This window comes from Bufo gargarizans, chromosome 1 (genome assembly GCF_014858855.1).
Source record: "Bufo gargarizans isolate SCDJY-AF-19 chromosome 1, ASM1485885v1, whole genome shotgun sequence".
NCBI lineage: Eukaryota > Metazoa > Chordata > Amphibia > Anura > Bufonidae > Bufo > Bufo gargarizans.
Window position 1 is genome coordinate 466,043,856 of NC_058080.1, and position 21,633 is coordinate 466,065,488.

A 21,633-nucleotide genomic window follows, 5' to 3' on the forward strand; every position below is an offset into this window, starting at 1 on the left:
CTCCCGAGTGGCATTCATTTTTATATGGGCAACATAGTGGTCCAGTGGTTAGCACTGGTGCCTTGCAGTGCCAGGGTCCTAGGTTCAAATCCAACCAAGGACAACATCTGCATGGAGTTTGTATGTTCTCCCCGTGTTTGCGTGGGTTTACTCCAGGTACTCTGGTTTCCTCCCACACTCCAAAGACATACTGATAGGGATGAACAATTGGAGAAAAAAAAGGAATACTGATAGGGACCTTAGATTGTGAGACAGTTGGATGCTAATGTCTGTAAAGAGCTGCGGAATATAGTAGCGCTATATAAGTGCATAAATTCAATAAATAATAACTGATGTCACTTGGACAACAACAGAAGCAATGCATTTCAAAGGCATGATGTACACTTCAGTTATTTTAACCGATCCATGTATCCATTCCGATATTGTTAGAACATATCCTATTCATGTCCGTTTTCACTGGACCAAACCAACCCTTAAAGTTCATTAACCCCTTAGTGACCAAGCCTGTTTGTACCTTAATAATCAAGCCATATTTTGGAAATCTGACATGTGTCACTTTAGCAAAGGTTTTGCACATCAAAGTAATTCTGACATTTTTTTCTCATCACATATTGTACTTTACTTAGGTGGTAACATTTTACTGATAAAATATGCGTATCTTTATAAAAAAAACTCAAAAATCTATGAATTTTTTTTAAAACTTGGCATATTTTTCTATTTGAAACTGCAATATTTCACATACATACATAAATACTATTCAATCTTTTTTTTATCAGAAATATATTTCCACATCTTTACTTTATTTTGGCTGCACTTACATAAAACTTTTACTTTATTTAGGAGACTTACCATTTTAACATTAATTTTAAATATTGAAGTACATATTTTTTCCTGCAACAAGCCGAATTTGCAGAGGCTTATAAGTGTCAGAATAATATAACCCCCCTCAACTGACCCCATTTTGAAAACTAGGCCCCTTAATGTATTAAATTTCATCTATGGGTGTAATGTTTTTTGACTCCCTAGTTTTTTAAAGAAATTAATGCTAAAAAGGTGGAAAAAAAGTTTCAATTTAAATACAGTTTTTTTTTTTCTATAAAGCACATGAAAATGAATAAGTACACCCCAAAATGTATCACCCAATTTCTCCTGTCTTCAGAAATATCCCCATTGTGGCCCTAATTATATGTCTTGACAAACGGCAGGGCCCAAACATAAAGAAGCACCCAGTGGCTTTGAGGACACAAAATTTGCGTTGAGCTGCCAAAACAATAGAAAATCCCCATAAATGACCCAATTTTGAAAACTAGAACACCTAAGGCATTCTTTTTCGGATAAAAATACAGCTTCAGCTAAACCTCAATTCGTTTGGGATGCGTGTAAATCGGTCATGAGAGGGATCTTTATTAGTACAATTGCTAATGTGAGTAAACGATATGCTATGAAGGAGAAAGAACTAGAGGTAGCAGCTGCGGCTGGAATGGTTGGCTATGCCAGGTTAAAATCGGAGGAGGCTAGAGAGATTATGCAGACGACGGGTCAGGATTTCTCCGATTTTCTTTCGGAAAAAGCTCAACAGAGGTTGTTCTTTAGAGGACAAAAATATTTTTCTGAGGTAGGGCGTCCAGGGAAGATGCTGGCCAGGGTCCAAAGAAAGAGATTCGTAGCATTCATGCTATGGATGGGACCATTATTGAAGATCAGGAGGGAATTATGGAAACATTTACAAATTACTTTCTGAATTATATGAATCAGAGAGTGTTCTTCCAGAGGATGTGATCGACTAGAACTTGGATTCTATTTTCCTTCCAGTTCTTACAGATAGTCAAAAAGAACGTCTTGAGATGGACCTAGGCCTTCAAGAGATAGACAATGTAATGAAAGCCTGTTCAGGGAACTCCTCTCCTAGATTGGATGGATTCCCGTATGGGTTTTATCGTAAGTATAGGGAGACTGTTCTTCCTTATCTGTGGAGAACACTCACTGATTCAATAAAGGAGGAATCCCTTCCAGAAACAATAACAGAGGCTGTCATTACACTGGTATTAAAGAAGGGTAAAGACCCTAATGAATTGGGGTCATATAGACCTCTCTCTCTTCTTAATACAGATGTTAAGCTTTTCTCTAAAATTTTGGCTAGGAGGTTATCTAGTGTTATGACATCAATTATACACCCAGACCAAACAGGTTTTATGCCTAAGAAAGGGACCCATTACAGTTTACATCCTCTCTTTACTTATATACAGACGTCCAGAGGGGATGCACAATCTATTTTGTCTATAGACGCCTCTAAGGCTGTTGATAGTGTGGAATGGAGGTTCCTGTGGAGAGTGCTTCATAAGATGGGCTTTGGCCCTAGGTTTAGTAATATGATAAAACTTCTGTATAGATCTCCTACCGCCAGATTGAATATAAATGGTCATCTTACAAGAAGTTTTCCTTTGACTAGAGGCACTCGCCAGGGATGTCCACTTTCTCCTCTTTTATTTGATATTTATATTGAGCCCTTGGCCGCTAGAGTTAGACAGGATCCTAGGATCTTGGGGTTTGGGATATTAGGAATTGAAGACCGAATTTCTCTCTACGCAGATTGTTCAACAGACACAATCTACGCCAGGGGTGGCCAACCTTACATACACAAAGAGCCAAAAAACAACAACAACAACAGATGACTACCAGGAGCCACAAGCTATACAATTACACACGAGTCAACGTATTTTTCGCCCTACAAGATGCACCTAGTTTTTCACAAAGAAAAATAAGATAAAATAAATATCTTTCATTCGATCTGAGGTCTGCTAAAATATTTTTTTATTTTTCATTAGAAGAGAAAAATACAAAAAATACATTTTTCAGACCTCAGATCAGACTCCTAAATCAGATCCCCAATTCTAATCTGACCTACAATAAGATCCCTAAACCTCATCAGACCTCCAAATCAGACCCCCAAAATTGACCCCCAATGCTTAGATCCCCCCCTTCATGCTCAGATCTGACCTCCCATGATCATACCTGACCAACCCATGCTCAGACAAGACCCCCATGATCAGATCTGCCCCCATGCTCAAATCTGAACCCTCATGCTCCGATCAGACCCCCATTGTCCAGATCAGGACCCCCCCATGCTGAGATCAGAACCTCCCATGCTAAGATCAGACCCCCATGCTCAGTTCTATAAGTTAAAAAATATATCTTCCCTTCTGATCAGGCACTGGGCTCCTTCTACTCTGCAGGTCTGACACACTCTCCACTGTGACCTGATGAGCACAATGTCAGGTCATAGTGCGTGTCTCCACATACTACGTTCACACACTGTGTGCATCAGGACATAGTGAAGAGTAAGCTGGAACTGCAAAGTAGTAACAGTGCCCTATCAGGAAAAGAGATCTGAGCATGGAGTGGAGAGTGAACTGGCCTGACTGCTTCCTGGCTTCACAGCTAGAGCCTCACTTGAAGAAGCAAAGAGCCGCATGTGGCTCAAGAGCCACAGGTTGGCCACCCCTGATCTACGCCGTTAAGCATCATTCAAACGATACATCAGTTTGGAGAGGTTTCGGGTCTGGATGTAAACTGGGAAAAAACTACTCTCATGCCCTTGGACAATAGGACTATGCCCTTAGATAACCTTTCATTCCAGAATGAAGCCCCCATTAACACTTTAAAAAGTGAAGACTATTTCGAGTATTTAGGAATTACAATCTCTCCAAGGGTGGAAGATTTTATTCCGCTCAACTTGATTCCATTGATAAATAAGCTAAGGTCTAAAATAACAACTTGGCTTCGCTTATCTCTATTGAAGGCTGATAGAGTATCCCTAATTAAGATGGTGATTCTCCCCCAGTTATTGTATCTCTTTAAGAATTCTCCAGTTTGGATTGGGGATATATATTTTAAATTAATAGAAAGAATTATTAGGCATTTACTTTGGGGGCGGAAACGCGCAAGACTTAAACTAGAGCATTGGTATAAGCCCTTGGAGAGAGGAGGAGTTAATCTCCCTTGATTCAGGGGTTATTTTTTAGCTGCACAGTTCTGTTTTTTCCGTGAGTGGGCTGATAGTCCACTCTGTAAGTATTTAGTCAATAGATCTCCGTATGACAATTTTTTCACACTATTGGAGTCTGGTCAATTGACCGACTCCGATAGAAAATTTAAATCCGCCAGGAATCTTTTTATGAAGTCATGGTATTCAATCAGACTTTGGTGTGGAGTGAAAGGTTCAATTGGATGTACTCTGCTTTGGCATAATAAGCATTTGCAAAATTTAGTTGAACTAAATAGAGATTCATACTGGCAAAAAGGTAATATTCTGTATATGACACAGGTAGTAGGAAATGGGGATATTGTTTCATTCACGGTATTATCACAAAGACAAAAATTACTGAAATTATCATGGTTTCGGTACCTACAGTTAAGATCGGCACTATTAAATATTAAGGAAAAAAATAGGCTTGAAATTCACATAGTGGGTGATAATGCCACTCAGGGGTATTACACAAGGACGAAGGATGTTCCTCTCTCCAAACGCTTGGAGACCAGCGGTTGTGGGTATCCCACTCGATCTTTACGAACTGTCCCACAAGCCCCTGTGTTTGCAGCATGGAGGGATTTAAAAAGGTGTATGCTGGTATAAAAATTATCACTGTACATGTGGTACCCTTGGTGTAGGAATGGCGCCAATAAATCCCACACTATTTTTCCCGATGTCCCAAAATTTTTGGGGCAGCCTGGGGGGTTAAGTTAAGTTGAGTCTCTGCCCTCATATACAGACAGACCGCAGGTGTAGCCGGTTGTGCTCTCGCACACCTTATATAATTTCACCCCATATCTGTCACGTTGGAGGGAATAACCTGATGGAAGCAAAGGCGGCCTCTAAAACTAAAAAGGGATTCATCGACGGATAGAGTTTTATCAGGAATATATCATTTTAAAAATAAATCCTTAAGGAGGGAAATAAGGGGTTTCAATTTATTTAGGCGGTCGTAGGCTGGATCAGTTCTGGGGGGGACTTGGGAATAATCTGAAAAATGCATAAACCGCATTAGGGCTTCATAGCGGTTTCGGGACACTTGTGGGGGTCCACTGTCTTATATAAATAGAATTGGGCTTTTGTACAGCAAAATGTGTGACGTACAGATTAGTCTGCTGCACAATTCATTCCAGGACTTTATCGTCCACAAATAAATGAAAAAAAAATCACATTAATTTGGGGAGTAGATAAAAATTGGGGTACTTTAGGGGAAAATGATGAAGCATAAACCCACGTAGTAGAAGGGATGGGAACGCTAGGTGGAGGAATAAGATGAGGTGGCGACTTCTACCACCATAGGGCTATGGGGTCTGGGGATGGAAGCGTAACTAGAGTCCCTGCTATAGGAAAATATTTCCGCCTCTGAAGCGGTGTTGGATTCAGAGTTTTCAGATCATAGAAATTCATATGCCTGCTCTGCACTATATAATCTTTGAGCCATTTATTTTTTTTACTAAAAATGTCAGAAAGAAAAAAATAAAAATTAAATATATCCCACCCTAAAAATTAAAAGTAAATGTTCACTAGCGTCAGTAGCGGTGCGTCCACTCACTGACAATTATGGACGGACCCTAACTGATGCCCACTGATCGACTATCAGATACCGACTAACAGATGGACAGTGACAGATGGTCCCTAATGAAAGGAGGTAACTGACCGTCCCTAATAGATGTCTAATGACGGATGCCTAATGACAGATGCCCACTGACCGACAGGCGCTTAGTAACGGACACCCACTACCCCCGGACGGACAGGTTATAAATTGATTGTCCTTTTTTTCCACAGTAAGGCCTCTTGCACACAAACTTATTTTAATTTTGTGTCCGTTCCTTTTTTTTTGCGGACCATTCATTTCAATGGGTCTGCAAAAAAAACGGAAGGTACTCCATGTGCATTCCATTTCCGTATTTCCCTTCGGCAAAAAAATAGAACATGTCCTATTATTGTCCGCATTACAGACAAGGATAGTACTGTTCTATTAGGGGCCATCTGTTCCATTCCACAAAATATGGAATGCACACAGACGTCATCCGTATTTTTGGCGGATCCGTTTTTTGCGGACTTCAAAATACATACGGTCGTGTGCAAGAGGCCTAAATTGCACAGCCAGTACAGAAGTCTGATCTCTTTCTCTCCTCACAGGACAACTGCACTGAAGGAAGAGATGCACAGCCCATGTCCTGGCTTTGTTAGTAATATAATGGATGTGATCTCCATGATAGGGTTATCATGGAGACCACATGATCAGGGACCATTACTATTGGTCCCTGATGGTTACTGTGCTGAAGGCAGATCTTCAGCACAGTAACCAGTGTGCATGTCTGCACCATTATTTATTTTTTTATTATATGGGGGAGGGGGGCTCCTGCCCTTTATTAAAATGCTTGGGGGCTATATTTCCCCAATCGGGGTGATGGGGGACCCAATCGGGGCAAAATTCATAACTCTCTCCAGAGGATAGAGAACCTGTGCAGGGGCGGCGGCGGCCGGCTTATTGTATGCACATGCGCCGGGACGCCACCGCCATCTTTCTTGAGGGCACGGTGGGGTGGGGGGTGAGGTTTGGGACCTTATGGGGAAGCTGGGGAACCCGATCCTAGCACCGGAGAGTTTCTCCCTCCTCTCTTATATTTCCTCCGGTAGCTGCAGGCACGGAGCTCCAGTGATTGATTTAAGCTCTAACTTGGTCTGAAGTGCCGCAGTAAAAAGGCGGCACTCCAGCCCAAGGCCCCTTAGTGACCGCCGTAAAAAAACACGTATGGGTGGTAACTAAGGGGTTAAAGTCTATCGGATCAGGGGAAAACTGAATACACTTGATGCAACTCGGATACAAAAAACTGATACGGATTGGTATGAAAACTGAAACAGAAACCATATCAGTTGTGTGCAAGAGGCCATTAAGAATTACCATTGCAAGCATTTGAGGGTCTGTTAGGAATTATCTTTAGTTATTGCTAGTCCCATTAAGGCCTCTTGCACATGACCGTATGTATTTTCCGGTTTGCAAAAAAATGGATCCGCAAAAAATACGGATGACATTCGTGTGCATTACGTATTTTGCGGAACGTAACAGCTGGCCCCTAATAGAACAGTACTATCCTTGTCCGTGATGCGGACAATAATAGGACATGTTCTATTTTTTGCGGAACGGACATACGGAAACGGAATGCACACGGAGTAACTTACGCAAAAAAAACTGAACGGACGCGGAAAAAAAATACGTTCGTATGCAAGAGACCTAAAGGTGTACAATATATGCAGGACGTTATAGTAAAGGTACTGGCTACTTGTGGTGTCCCTTGGTACATACATTATCTACCTAAGTAGCAGATGAACTCCCACCACTACCAGTTTAGTGGTGTACAGAAGTTGTCCAAAAGTTATAGGCTAAAACCCATGAAACAAGCTTAGACATACCAGTATGTTTAAAAATGCCTCCAAAAAAGGACCATTTGCCAAATTTAGCCCAGACTGGTAACTTCAGTTGTATCTGCCATCCAAAAAGGTCTGATCACTCCATAGTTCACTTTAAACAAAAAGCTTACTTATTTGTTCTGGCACCTGTAAGGCCAGTTTCACACAGTCAGGCCTTGTTCACACTTCCATTTTTCATAGCAACAGCTTGATCATTAGAGGGGCAAGATTTACCAACTCCTGAGCTGAAGAGACTCCATTGACTTTAATGGGGTCTGCTCGGGATGCTGCTCCTCTAGTGCAGTGTTTCCCAACCAGTGTGCCTCCAGCTGTTGCAAAACTACAACTCCCAGCATGCCTGGACAGCCTTTGGCTGTGCGGGCATGCTGGGAGTTGTAGTTTTGCAACAGCTGGAGGCACACTGGTTGGGAAACACTGCTCTAGTGAACAAAAAAGGTTACTTGAATCTGTGACAGTGGCACAAACTCAGATCTGTATGGATAATATTAGATTGATGTATAACATCAGCTGCATGTTTATAACACAAAAACAACCAAGATCACTACATACATACAGCACCAGAACCAAGCCTATAAGTCAAATACAGCACCAGAACCACGTTCACTGCATGACTACAAACCATATCAGGGTAAGTATTGTGGTTGGGTCGGTAATAGGATTAAGGTCAGTTTTCAGGTTGGTCTTAGGCTTCGTTCACATCACCGCTCAGCCTTTCCCTACTCCTGCTCCGTTTAGGTGCAGGAGAATGGAAAGGATGGATTCAGAACATAACTGAGCCCAACGGAATAGACTATAATGGGGTCCGTTAGGTTTCCACTCAGAAGATGATTTTGGAACAGAGACAAGAGTTGTGCATGCAGGACTTTTGTGTCCGCCTCAAAAATCTTCCTCTGAGCGGAAACCTAATGGACCCCATTATAGTCTATGGGGTCCTTAGGTTCTGTTCAGGTCAGTTATGTGCCGAATCCGTCCTTTACATTCTCCTGCTCCTAAACGTCCGCATCCGTTGCTCCGTTTCGTGGCCCCGCAAAAAAAATATAACAGGTCCTATTCTTGTCCTTTCTACAATGGGCCGCCTGTTCTGTTCTGCAAATTGCGAAAGGCAAATGAGCAGCTTCCATGTTTGCAATTTTGCATGAGGCCTTAGTATTTAAACCAGGTGCGTCTTTAAACACAAAACAGGTACAGATCTTTCCCTCATACCTTATGTCTGTGAAGGCTCCAATCCTGGTTTTGGCTCACAATCACTGATGGAAATCACAAACCAAAACACTGACATGTGAAGGAGGTTTTAGGGTTTGTATATTAGGGCCAGTATTAGGGTTAGGGCTCGTTCACACAAACGTTTATACGGGCCGTTTTTTGAGTTCCGTATATGGTCCGTATACGGAACCATTCATTTCCATATTTCCGTTGTTCCGTTCAAAGATAGAACATGTCCTATTATTGCCCGCAAATCACGTTCCGTGGCTCCATTTAAGTCAACGGGTCTACATAAAAATGGAACACATACGGAATGTACTCCGTATGTCTTCCATATCCATTCCGTTTTTGCGGAACCATCTATTGAAAATGTTATGCCCAGCCCAATTTTTTCTATGTAATTACTTTACACTGTATATGCCATACAGAAAAACGGAAATTGAAAACGGAATGGAACCGGAAACACTACTGAAACAAAAAACTGAAAAACTGATCCGTTAAAAACAGCCCGCTATACGGTCGTGTGAATGAGCCCTTAGGGTCAGTATTAGCATAGTATTAGGCCTCCTGCACATGAACGTGTGCGCCCCGTGGTCGTGATGCGGCCCTCATTTTGCACGAAACACCCTCTGTGGGGCAGCCGCAGCGAATCGCGAACCCATTCACTTTGATATGTCCGCCATCCGGCCGTTCCGCAAAAAGATAGGACATGGTTTTGGATTAGTGTTAGTATTAGGGTTTAGGTTAGTATACAGTTGCAAGAAAAAGTATGTGAACCCTTTGGAATGATATGGATTTCTGCACAAATTGGTCATAAAATGTGATCTGATCTTCATCTAAGTCACAACAATAGACAATCACAGTCTGCTTAAACTAATAACACACAAAGAATTAAATGTTACCATGTTTTTATTGAACACACCATGTAAACATTCACAGTGCAGGTGGAAAAAGTATGTGAACCCCTAGACTAATGACATCTCCAAGAGCTAATTGGAGTGAGGTTTCAGCCAACTGGAGTCCAATCAATGAGATGAGATTGGAGGTGTTGGTTACAGCTGCCCTGCCCTATAAAAAACACACACCAGTTCTGGGCTTGCTTTCACAAGAAGCATTGCCTGATGTGAATGATGCCTCACACAAAAGAGCTCTCAGAAGACCTACGATTAAGAATTGTTGACTTGCATAAAGCTGGAAAGGGTTATAAAAGTATCTCCAAAAGCCTTGCTGGAGAGCACCTGGATGTTCCACAGCAGTACTGGCAAAATATTCTGTGGACAGATGAAACCAAAGTTGAGTTGTTTGGAAGAAACACACAACACTATGTGTGGAGAAAAAGAGGCACAGCACACCAACATCAAAACTTCATCCCAACTGTGAAGTATGGTGGTGGGGGCATCATGGTTTGGGGCTGCTTTGCTGCATCAGGGCCTGGACGGATTGCTATCATCGAAGGAAAAATGAATTCCCAAGTTTATCAAGATATTTTGCAGGAGAACTTAAGGCCATCTGTCCACCAGCTGAAGCTCAACAGAAGATGGGTGTTGCAGCAGGACAACGACCCAAAGCATAGAAGTAAATCAACAACAGAATGGCTTAAACAGAAGAAAATACGCCTTCTGGAGTGGCCCAGTCAGTGTCCTGACCTCAACCCGATTGAGATGCTGTGGCATGACCTCAAGAAAGCGATTCACACCAGACATCCCAAGAATATTGCTGAATTGAAACAGTTCTGTAAAGAGGAATGGTCAAGAATTACTCTTGACCGTTGTGCACGTCTGATCTGCAACTACAGGAAACGTTTGGTTGAAGTTATTTCTGCCAAAGGAAGTTCAACCAGTTATTAAATCCAAGGGTTCACATACTTTTTCCATCTGCACTGTGAATGTTTACATGGTATGTTCAATAAAAACATGGTAACATTTAATTCTTTTTGTTATTAGTTTAAGCAGACTGTGATTGTCTATTGTTATAGATGAAGATCTGATGAAGATCAGATCACATTTTATGACCAATTTGTGCAGAAATCCATATAATTCCAAAGGGTTCACATACTTTTTCTTGCAACTGTAAGGGTCAGTATTAGTGTTAGGGCCAGTATTGGGATATGGGTTAGCCCTCATGCACACGGCCGTTGTTTTGGTCCGCATCCGAGCCACAGTTTTTTGTTCAGTGATTTCCATCAGTGATCATGAGAAAAAAGCAGGTGCAGGTTGAAAACACAGAACATGTGCCAATCTTTCCCTCATACCTCCACTCCTGGTTTTGGCACACAATAACTTATAGAAATAACTTATCAAACATTGTGTGAAAGGTGCCTAAGGTGTAGAAGGTGACCCGCGGGAACCAATAAGAAATGTAGTTATTATATATTAGTTTTACTAAATGCACCTACTGTACATACCAAGTGTCCCTACTAATCCAAGACTCTTCATCTCTCTTTGCTCCTTAAATGTCCCTCTTTTTGACTTGGAGAAATATATTTGAATGAAAAAAACTTACTATATTGCTCCAGTAACTATCTGTCTGGTTCCCAACTGTATACTGAGACACATAGTTATTTGTATTTTAAAAATATCTATATTCAGAAAATATTTAGAAATGTGTAACTGAAAAAAACTATTCAAGCATGTGATTATTCATGAACCAATAGATATTTCAGTAGTGAAACATAGGTATCCCTCTTTAAATAAAAAAAATAGAGAGGTATGGATTTAATAAAGACTCAAAATGACTAAACATGAAATATATGTATATCTGTATACTTAAGTGCATCCAATTTTAGGTATTTCTTGACTTCAAGCATAGGCAATGAAATATATTTTGCCATGAAAGCCCTTCCATCACACTGACGGACAGAGTCCTCTGCTGCATGCATGATCTCCCAGACTATTTTATATAAAAATCAAAGGCCCTGCTAGATCTTACTTTATTGTGCTGTAATTCAATTGACTTCCACAAGATGGCGCTCCCATATTGGTAATCCCGTGTTACACATGTGAATTTCTTGTTCGTATGCTTTTCCATCAATGGATCCCAGATATTCCGAAATAAAGGATCTCTCCTTCTCAAATCCAACTGGCTTTAGTCTGAAGAAGAAATACAAAACAATAAGCTGCAAAGGGGCACTATAGGACAAGGGGCCTAACGCTATAATTAAATCAGTCATCAGATTTGTACCTATGACACTGGCTGACCTGTTGCATATGCGCTTGGCAGCTGAAGACATCTGTGATAGTCCCATGTTCATATGTGCCCGCATTGCTGAGAAAAATGAAGTTTTCATATATGCAAATGAGCCTCTAGGAGCAACAGGGGCGTTGCCGTTACACCTAGAGGCTCTGCTCTCTCTGCAACTGCTGCGCTCTTTGCACTTTGATTGACAGGGTCAGGTGTGATGATGTTTTCACTGCCTGCTCCTGTCAATCAAAGTGCAGAGGGTGCAGCAGTTCCAGAGAAAGCAGAGCCTCTAGTTTTAAGGGCAACACCCCGTTGCTCCTGTCAATCAATATATTAAAACAACATTTTTCTGAGCAATGCAGGCACATATGGACATTGCACCAACACAAATACCTTCAGCTGCCAAACGCACATGCAACAGGTCAGCCAGTTGCAGAGGTACTGGTGACAAATGCCCTTTAAGCAAACATTTCCTTCTACTGTCTACTAGATTGCCTGTGTCTCAGAATCCGTAAGGGTGCCTTCATATGCAGCAGATTTTGCCATAGAAATTTCTGCTACAGAAAATTTGCTCAGTTCACCAGAACGGGGCTTGCAGAATTCCATGTGTCTGTCACCACAACCCCTTTCAGATGAATGGAACTGATTCAGTCGCAGAAATTTCTGCAACAAAATCTCCTGCGTGTGGAGGCTCCCTAAACCCTGACAGATATTCAGTTGTGAGAGCCAGAACATAGAAGAAGCCTACTCACCTCCACCGATCCCCCACTGCTAATGTTCTGATGCTGCTTCAGCCCCTGCTGCTCTGCACTTCCTTGGTGTGACACCCGAAATGCTAGGAAAGGCGCCTGATGGCTAAGTGGGCCATTCCTAGTGTTTCCGGCAGAGCTGCATAGTTTTTTTGTCTCTGGAAAACTTAGACTACGGAACTACCTTTTGCTCTCTAGGACTGTCACTAAAGTTGTTGGATAGTTTGCACAACCAGTATGTGCCGAAATAGGAACACCTTTCAATCAGCCAGAGCAGTAAAAACAGCAGCTTTCCCATTGAAGGACCTGTCTCATATGTGCATTAGGTTGCTTTCACAGTGCAGTCTGGTCAGTATTTGATCAGTGATTTGCATCAGTGATGTTATCCAAAACTAAGTGCGGGTCAAAAACACAACAGCAAATCTTTCTATTATAACTTATGTTGGGTTAGGCTTCACTCTTGGTTTTTGCTCACAATTATAGAAATTAGACAAAACACTGACTGTGTAGAAGTGGCGTTACACAGACAGCCAGGGGCGTAGCTAAAGGCTCATGGGCCCTGGTGTAAGAGTTCAGCTTGGCCCCCCTTCTCGCAATTCTTTGTGGCCAGGGGCAGGGAAGAAAATTGCCTTAGTGCTGCCTGAGGTAAAAATTGAAACGGCACATCCCCCTCCTCCATGCCAAATTCTTGACCAAACTCCTTCTCTCAAGCCAGAGGTGTAACTTAACCAGCATGGATTTTCTACACTGCCTGTCCAAAAAAAAAGTCGCCACCTGGATTTAACTAAGCAAATAGTTATGAGCCTCCTATTGGATAATTACTGCATGGGCGATTATCTTTCAGCTGGCAATAAGTTATTTAACCCCAACTGGTGCAATGAGTTGCTTCTCATTTCTTAAACAACCATGTCGAAAGACACATCTCGTGGTCGAGGAAAAGATGTTAGTCTGTTTGAGAAGGGTCAACTCATTGGCATGCATCAAGCAGAGAAAACATCTAAGGAGATTGCAGAAACTACTAAAATTGGGTTAGGAACTGTCCAATGCATTATTAAAAACTGGAAGGATAGTGGGGACCCATCGTATTCAAGGAAGAAATGTGGCGGGGAAAAAAATCCTGAATGATCGTGATCGGCGATCACTTAAACGTTTGGTGAAATCAAATCGAAGAAAAACAACAGTAGAACTCAGGGCTATGTTTAATAGTGAAAGTAAGAGCATTTCCACACACACAATGCAAAGGGAACTCAAGGGATTGGGACTGAACAGCTGTATAGCTGTAAGAAAACCACTAATCAGTGAGACAAACCAGAAAAAAGGCTTCAATTGTCATGGTCTTACCTTCTTGCTGTTCTCCTTCGTTTGACATGTGCTGGCGGCCATCTTGGTTTCTGGGTTTCTTGTAGCCTCCCACCCTGCGGCTTCTCCTTCCCACTGGGAGGAGCTGGATGCCTAGCTCATATATATAGGAGGTCTGTGGCTTCAGTTCCTTGCTTGGTCCTCCTGTGTTCACATGCTTCTAAGACTGCAGCTGCTTCTGGTTCCTGATCCTGGCTTCGTCTGACTACCCTGCTGGTTCCTGATCCAGGCTTCGTCTGACTACCCTGCTGGTTCCTGATCCAAGCTTCGTCTGACTACCCTTCTGGTTCCTGACCTCTGGCTTCGCAGACCCTGCTTCGGTTTAGCCATCCGTTTGGACTTTTGCTTGCAGCTTGATTTTCAATAAAGCCTTCTTATTTCCACTTATCTCTTGTTGTACGTCTGGTTCATGGTTCCATGACATTAGGACCAAGCCATGAATTCTGACGGTACAGGGCCATCCTTGCTACCTACGCTGGTTGCCAGACTTGATCAGCAGGATCACCTGTTGGGTCGGTTTGCTGTGGCGTTGCAAACCCTGCTTGAACGCACGGCTCATTTAGCTTCCGTTGCCGATGGGTCGGTTGTCGCTCCTGGGCCCGCTCCTACTGCCGCTCCGGTTGTTGCGCCAGAGTCTACCCCGACACCTGTTGCTGCGCCTGCGGTGTTTCGGGGTATGACCGGTTCTGCCCCCCTTCCACAGCGCTTTGGGGGAGAGCCAACTCAGTGCCGAGGTTTCCTTAACCAGGTGGGCATTTATTTCGAGTTGCTGCCACATGCCTTTCCTACTGAGAGATCAAAGGTGGGCTTCTTGATCTCGCTGCTCTCGGACAAGGCCTTGGCCTGGGCCAGCCCTTTATGGGAGAACAACAATCCGGTGGTTGCCGAGTTTTCCGGTTTTGTTGCTTCTCTTCGGAAGGTATTCGATGTGCCGGCTCGTGCTGCCTCTGCTGCGAAGCTCCTTATGTCCATCAGACAGGGTTCACGATCCGTAGCTGAATACGCCATTGAGTTTCGTACCCTGGCAGCAGAGGTGGGCTGGAATAATGAGGCTCTGGTCGCTGCTTTCTCTCATGGTCTCTCGGATGCCTTGAAGGATGAGGTTGCAGCTAAGGACCTACCAGTGGAGCTCGAGTCTCTTATTTCTTTCCTGATTTTGATTGACACCAGACTCATGGAGAGACCTTCCTTTAAGGAGAGCCTGCGGAGGTCTTCTAACAGATTGGCGCCTACGTTTGCTGTCCCACCCGTGCCTCCCTCTCCTCCCACGCCTCCTGGGGATGACTTGTCTGGGGGTGAACCCATGCAGCTGGGGTTTGCTCGCCTGTCCGAGGGGGAGAGGGTACTCCGGAGACGCGAGGGCCGATGCATGTACTGTGGTCTCGGTGGGCATTTTCGGTTGGCATGCCCGAACCGTCCGGGAAACGCTCGCACCTGAGATCCTGTCGGGGGCAGATCTTGGGTGGAGTCTCCTCGTCCCCGGTTTCCCGTGTTGACAAACCACTGATCACTGTTGTCCTCTCCTGGGTCGGGGGCTCGGTGACGACCCAGGCGTTGGTGGACTCTGGTGCTGGTGGTTTGTTCATTGATAGTGTGTTCGCTGCCGCCAATTCCATTCCTCTGCAGCCTCGAGGTTCCCCACTGGCTCTTGAGGCGATAGACGGCAGACCCCTTCTGCCGCCACACGTGACTCATGAGACCCTTCCAGTGGGGATGGCCATTGGTGCCGTTCACAGAGAGTCGGTCTGTCTCCAGGTTATTTCGTCTCCACACTACTCGGTGGTCTTGGGGTACCCCTGGCTCCAGAAGCATAATCCGACTTTCGATTGGAGATCGGCCGAGATCCTCTCGTGGTCACCGCAGTGTGGGGCTAGTTGCATCCATGGGTCTGTCAAGTTGCTGTGTACTTCCTCGGACTCTCTGTTGCCTCCTGAATACGAGGAGTACCGGGATGTATTCGATAAGGTGCGTGCGGTTGCCCTACCTCCGCACCGCCCATACGATTGTGCCATAGAGTTACAATCTGGTGCCGTTTCTCCTCGTGGCAAAGTCTATCCACTGTCGGTAGCGGAGAATGAGGCCATGGAGGAGTACGTGAGGGAGGCGCTTTCACGCGGACACATTCGCAAATCCTCATCCCCGGCAGGGGCTGGATTTTTCTTTGTGAAAAAGAAGGGCGGTGAGTTGAGGCCTTGCATCGATTACAGGGGTCTCAATCGCATCACGATCAAGAACGCTTACCCGATACCCTTGATTTCCGAGCTGTTCGATCGCCTCAAAGGGGCCACAGTCTTTACCAAACTCGACCTGAGGGCGGCATATAACCTGGTAAGGATCAAGGCGGGCGATGAGTGGAAGACCGCGTTTAACACCAGGACCGGTCATTATGAATCCTTGGTTATGCCCTTTGGGTTGTGCAATGCGCCCGCAGTCTTCCAGGAATTCATCAACGATGTTTTCCGTGACCTGTTGCAGCAGTGTGTGGTGGTCTATTTGGATGACATCTTGGTATATTCTGAATCCATGGAGGCCCACATTCTGGATGTCAGACGAGTGTTGCAACGGTTAGGAGAGAACAAGCTGTTCGGTAAGCTTGAGAAATGCGAATTTCACCGATCCCAGGTAACCTTCTTAGGTTACATCATTTCCGCTGAGGGGTTCTCCATGGATCCTGAGAAGGTTTCGGCTGTCTTACAGTGGCCCCAGCCCAGTGGTCTTCGTGCCCTGCAGCGCTTTTTGGGCTTCGCCAATTATTATCGGAAGTTCATCAGGGACTTTTCCATGCTAGCCAAGCCTCTCACGGATCTGACCAGGAAGGGCAGTAATCCCCAGGTCTGGCCGCTCGAGGCCATCCGAGCTTTTGAGGCTCTAAAGTCCGCCTTTGTGTCGGCTCCGATTCTGTCGCATCCCAACCCTGGGTTGCCTTTTGTCCTCGAGGTGGACGCGTCTGAGACGGGAGTAGGCGCCCTTCTGTCTCAGCGTAGAACACCAGAGGGTCCTCTGCTTCCTTGTGGGTTTTACTCCCGGAAACTGTCTTCCGCGGAGTGCAACTATCAGATTGGTGACAGGGAGTTATTGGCCATCGTGCAGGCCCTTAAAGAATGGAGGCACTTGCTCGAGGGCTCGGTGGTTCCGGTTCTCATCCTGACGGACCACAAGAATCTGACCTACCTCTCTGAGGCCAAGAGATTGACACCACGTCAGGCCAGATGGGCTCTGTTCTTGTCACGTTTTAATTACGTGGTCTCCTACCTACCCGGTTCCAAGAACATCAGAGCGGATGCCTTATCACGGCAGTACTCCGAGCTGTCCGTGGAGGAGTCGATTCCGACTTCGGTCATACCTCCAAATCAGATCCTGGCCGCCATTCGCACCAGCCTGACCTCTCCCCTGGGTGAGCAGATTTTGGCGGCTCAATCTGGTGCTCCCTCTGGGAGACCCAACGGCAGATGTTTTGTGCCTGAGGAGTTGCGCACTCGGTTGTTGCGAACCTACCATAACTCCAAGGCCGCGGGGCATCCTGGAAAGAATCAGCTGTCCTGGGCTGTTTCACGTCTGTTCTGGTGGCCTTCTCTACGTTCCGATATCGCCGCATATGTAGCGGCATGCTCCGTTTGTGCCCAGAGTAAGTCCCCTCGGCACCGTCCGTTGGGCCTTTTGCAACCCATAGCCACCGGGGAGCGTCCATGGTCACACCTGGGGATGGATTTCATTGTGGACCTCCCTGCATCCCGAGGCCATACGGTCATTCTCATGATTGTGGATCGGTTTTCCAAAATGTGCCACTGTGTTCCTCTCAAGAAGTTACCCTCTGCACAAGAGTTGGCCACGATTTTTGCCAGGGAGGTCTTCCGGTTGCACGGTTTGCCCAAGGAGATTGTGTCGGATCGGGGGAGTCAGTTTGTGTCCAGGTTCTGGCGCTCCTTTTGCTCCCAGTTGGGGATTCATCTCTCTTTCTCCTCGGCCTACCACCCTCAGTCCAATGGGGCCGCAGAACGATCCAATCAGGCCTTGGAGCAATTCCTTCGTTGCTATGTCTCCGATCACCAAGACAATTGGGTTGACCTCCTGCCTTGGGCTGAGTTTGCCAGGAACACGGCGGTGAACTCTTCCTCTGGGACGTCTCCCTTCATGGCCAATTATGGGTTCCAACCTGCCGTGTTACCGGAGGTATTCTCTCCCCAGGATATTCCGGCTGTGGAGGATCACCTTTCCGTCCTACGTGCTTCTTGGGTACAGATCCAGAGGTCCCTTGAGGTCTCTGCGCAGCGCCAGAGACTCCAGGCTGATCGCAGACGAGCGCCCGCTCCTTCCTACCAGGTCGGAGACCGCGTATGGTTGTCCACCCGCAACCTCAACCTTCGAGTGCCCACTCCCAAGCTGGCGCCTCGCTTTGTTGGTCCCTTCCGAGTGCTTCGCAGGGTAAACCCGGTAGCCTATGCCCTTGCGCTTCCTCCTGGCATGCGGATCTCCAACGTGTTTCATGTCTCCCTGTTGAAGCCACTGGTGTGTAATCGTTTCACTTCCTCGGTTCCTCGGCCTCGTCCGGTCCAAGTGGGCAATCGTGAGGAGTATGAGGTGAGCAATATCCTGGACTCACGCCTGGTCCGCGGTCGGGTGCAGTTTTTGGTCCATTGGCGTGGTTATGGTCCAGAGGAGCGTTCCTGGGTTCCCTCCGCAGATGTCCATGCTCCTGCCTTGCTCCGAGCCTTCCACGCACGCTTCCCTCAGAAACCGTTCTTTACTCCGCGGAGGAGGGGCCCTTGAGGGGGAGGTACTGTCATGGTCTTACCTTCTTGCTGTTCTCCTTCGTTTGACATGTGTTGGCGGCCATCTTGGTTTCTGGGTTTCTTGTAGCCTCCCACCCTGCGGCTTCTCCTTCCCACTGGGAGGAGCTGGATGCCTAGCTCATATATATAGGAGGTCTGTGGCTTCAGTTCCTTGCTTGGTCCTCCTGTGTTCACATGCTTCTAAGACTGCAGCTGTTTCTGGTTCCTGATCCTGGCTTCGTCTGACTACCCTGCTGGTTCCTGATCCAGGCTTCGTCTGACTACCCTGCTGGTTCCTGATCCAGGCTTCGTCTGACTACCCTTCTGGTTCCTGACCTCTGGCTTCGCAGACCCTGCTTCGGTTTAGCCATCCGTTTGGACTTTTGCCTTACAGCTTGATTTTCAATAAAGCCTTCTTATTTCCACTTATCTCTTGTTGTACGTCTGGTTCATGGTTCCATGACATCAATTTGCTAGGGAGCATAAAGATTGGACTCTGGAGCAATGGAAGAAGGTCATGTGGTTTGATGAGTCCAGATTTACCCTGTTCCAGAGTGATGGATGCATCATGATAAGAAGAGAGGCAGATAAAGTGATGAACCCATCATGCCTAGTGCCTACTGTACAAGTCTGTGGGGGCAGTGCTATGATCTGGAGGTTCAGCAACAGTATGTGCTCCAAGAATGAGGTCAGCTGACTACCTGAACATACTGAATGACCAGGTTATTCCATCAATGGATTTTTTCTTCCCTGATGGCACGGGCATATTCCAAGATGACAATGTCAGGATTCATCTGGCTCAAATTGTGAAAGAGTGGTTCAGGAAGCATGAAACATCATTTTCACACATGGATTGGCCACCACAGAGTCCAGAACTTAACCCCATTGAGAATCTTTGGGATGTGCTGGAGAAGGCTTTGAGCAGCGGTCAAACTCTACCATCATCAATGCAAGATCTTGGTGAAAAATGAATGCAACACTGGATGGAAATAAATCTTGTGACATTGCAGGAGCTTATCAAAACAATGCCACGGTGAATGCGTGCCGTAATCAAAGTTAAAGGCGGTCCAACAAAATATTTTTGTTGGCGACTTTTTTTGGGGTCTGGCAGTGTATAATACTGGTGTCTTATTATGCGGCTCCTGGGCCCGGTAGCCACTGCTACCTCTGCACCCCCTATAGCTATGCCCCTGCAGACAGCTCATTCATTGAATTCGTTGCCAGGTTTTTTTGTGCAATGGACAATAGTCCAGCTGCTTCCCATACTAAGTTTGGTGGGAGTCAATTGCTTGACAGGAACCAAGGTATAAATGGTTGTAGGCAACCAAAATTGTGCTATATTTTATTATTAGCACAATAACTCCAATGCTGTATATTTTGTGAAAGTTTAACATGGCTACTAGCTTTAAAAATGGTTCTGCACATTCAGTTTGACATTTCCCACCAATATGTGTAATGCTTGTACCTTGGCTGTCAAGTAGGCTGTTTGATAATTGCACATATCTGATTATAATACAGTATAATAGCACAGATGATAGAACTCAATTCTTCACTTTGTGAGAATTTGTTTTACTGTACTATTTAATCATATGTTTGTTTTAAGGTTAATGACATAGGAAATCTTACCAGATGACTCACATTGCGTATATAAATGGAAAGGATCAGTCGGGACTATTATAAGCACACAAAAGATAAATGCCTGACTCACCTATTCAGTAATGTTACAAAAAAGAATTCATAAGATGTCATGCTGTTCTTTCAGCATTCACTTGAAAACAACATGAGAAAATGGAACTTACAATTTATTGCTGGCATTTCGGGGGTTGTTAAGGAGACTGGGTACACGTGCAGGAAATAGCAACTTCAGGCACGTTGTAAGAATGGCCTCTGAATGCCTGTCCATATAAATTTAATGTACTTTAGCTTTGTCCTTGAGTATACAGATATGAATAACATGTTGCTGAGATTCAGACAAGGCAAATGGAAATAAATACCCATTACTGGCTGCATCACCTGCAAAGATGGGCATCTGTAGGAAGATACTTCAAGTCAATGCATAAAGCCTTCTTCTTAAGAAGATGTAACAAGAAACCATGGGGCCCAACCATGACTACCTTCAGCAGCAAATTCTGAATATGGAACGTTACTTTGGTCTCCCTAACACACAGGGATAATCAGGGGTGGATTGGGAACTAAAAGTGGCCCTGGAAAAAAAACATAAAAGTGGCCCCGTGCTGCAGGTGGGTCCAAATTGATAGACGAGACGGCAGGGCAACATAATTAGGCAGGGCCAGCAATACCATAGTGCAGAACAATATACCGCCCCAGCTGAACCAAATACCACAGTGCAGCACAAAATACTGCAACCTGTGCTACAGTATTGAACTGTACTGCTGCCCTGAAGATGTCAATACAGTTGAATTCAGGAGGGCACCGTGAACCAATAATTATTGAAGGGGACACTATCTCTGTGGTACTAGTATTTTCAGGGGGACTGTTTCTGCAGTATAGTATTGGGGAGCACAGTATTGGGGATGGCAGGATGGGGTGTTCAGAAGATGTGAGGATGATGGAAAAGTGGGAAACTAATGTCTGTTAATCTCTGCAGAGACGGGAGATGGCTGAAAAATTATCATGGTGGTCTGATTTGAATGGAGAAGATGAAGAAAGAGAAAGTCTTTATGAAAGGTGACATCACTGGATGTAAGAGGTATGTGGCGCTATGTAGGAGAGGAGATGCTCCGGCTCCTCCCCCTGCCATTTGCAGAAGGAGGATTCAGAGCTGGGCAGCTATAAGAATGGTGGTGGCTGCAAATGGGGCAGGTGGGCTTCGACCAAAGGAGGTAGCAGGCCACGGGTAGGTGGCGGATGGTGAGGAAAACCACAGGCCGCAAGCAGGATCCGGGTA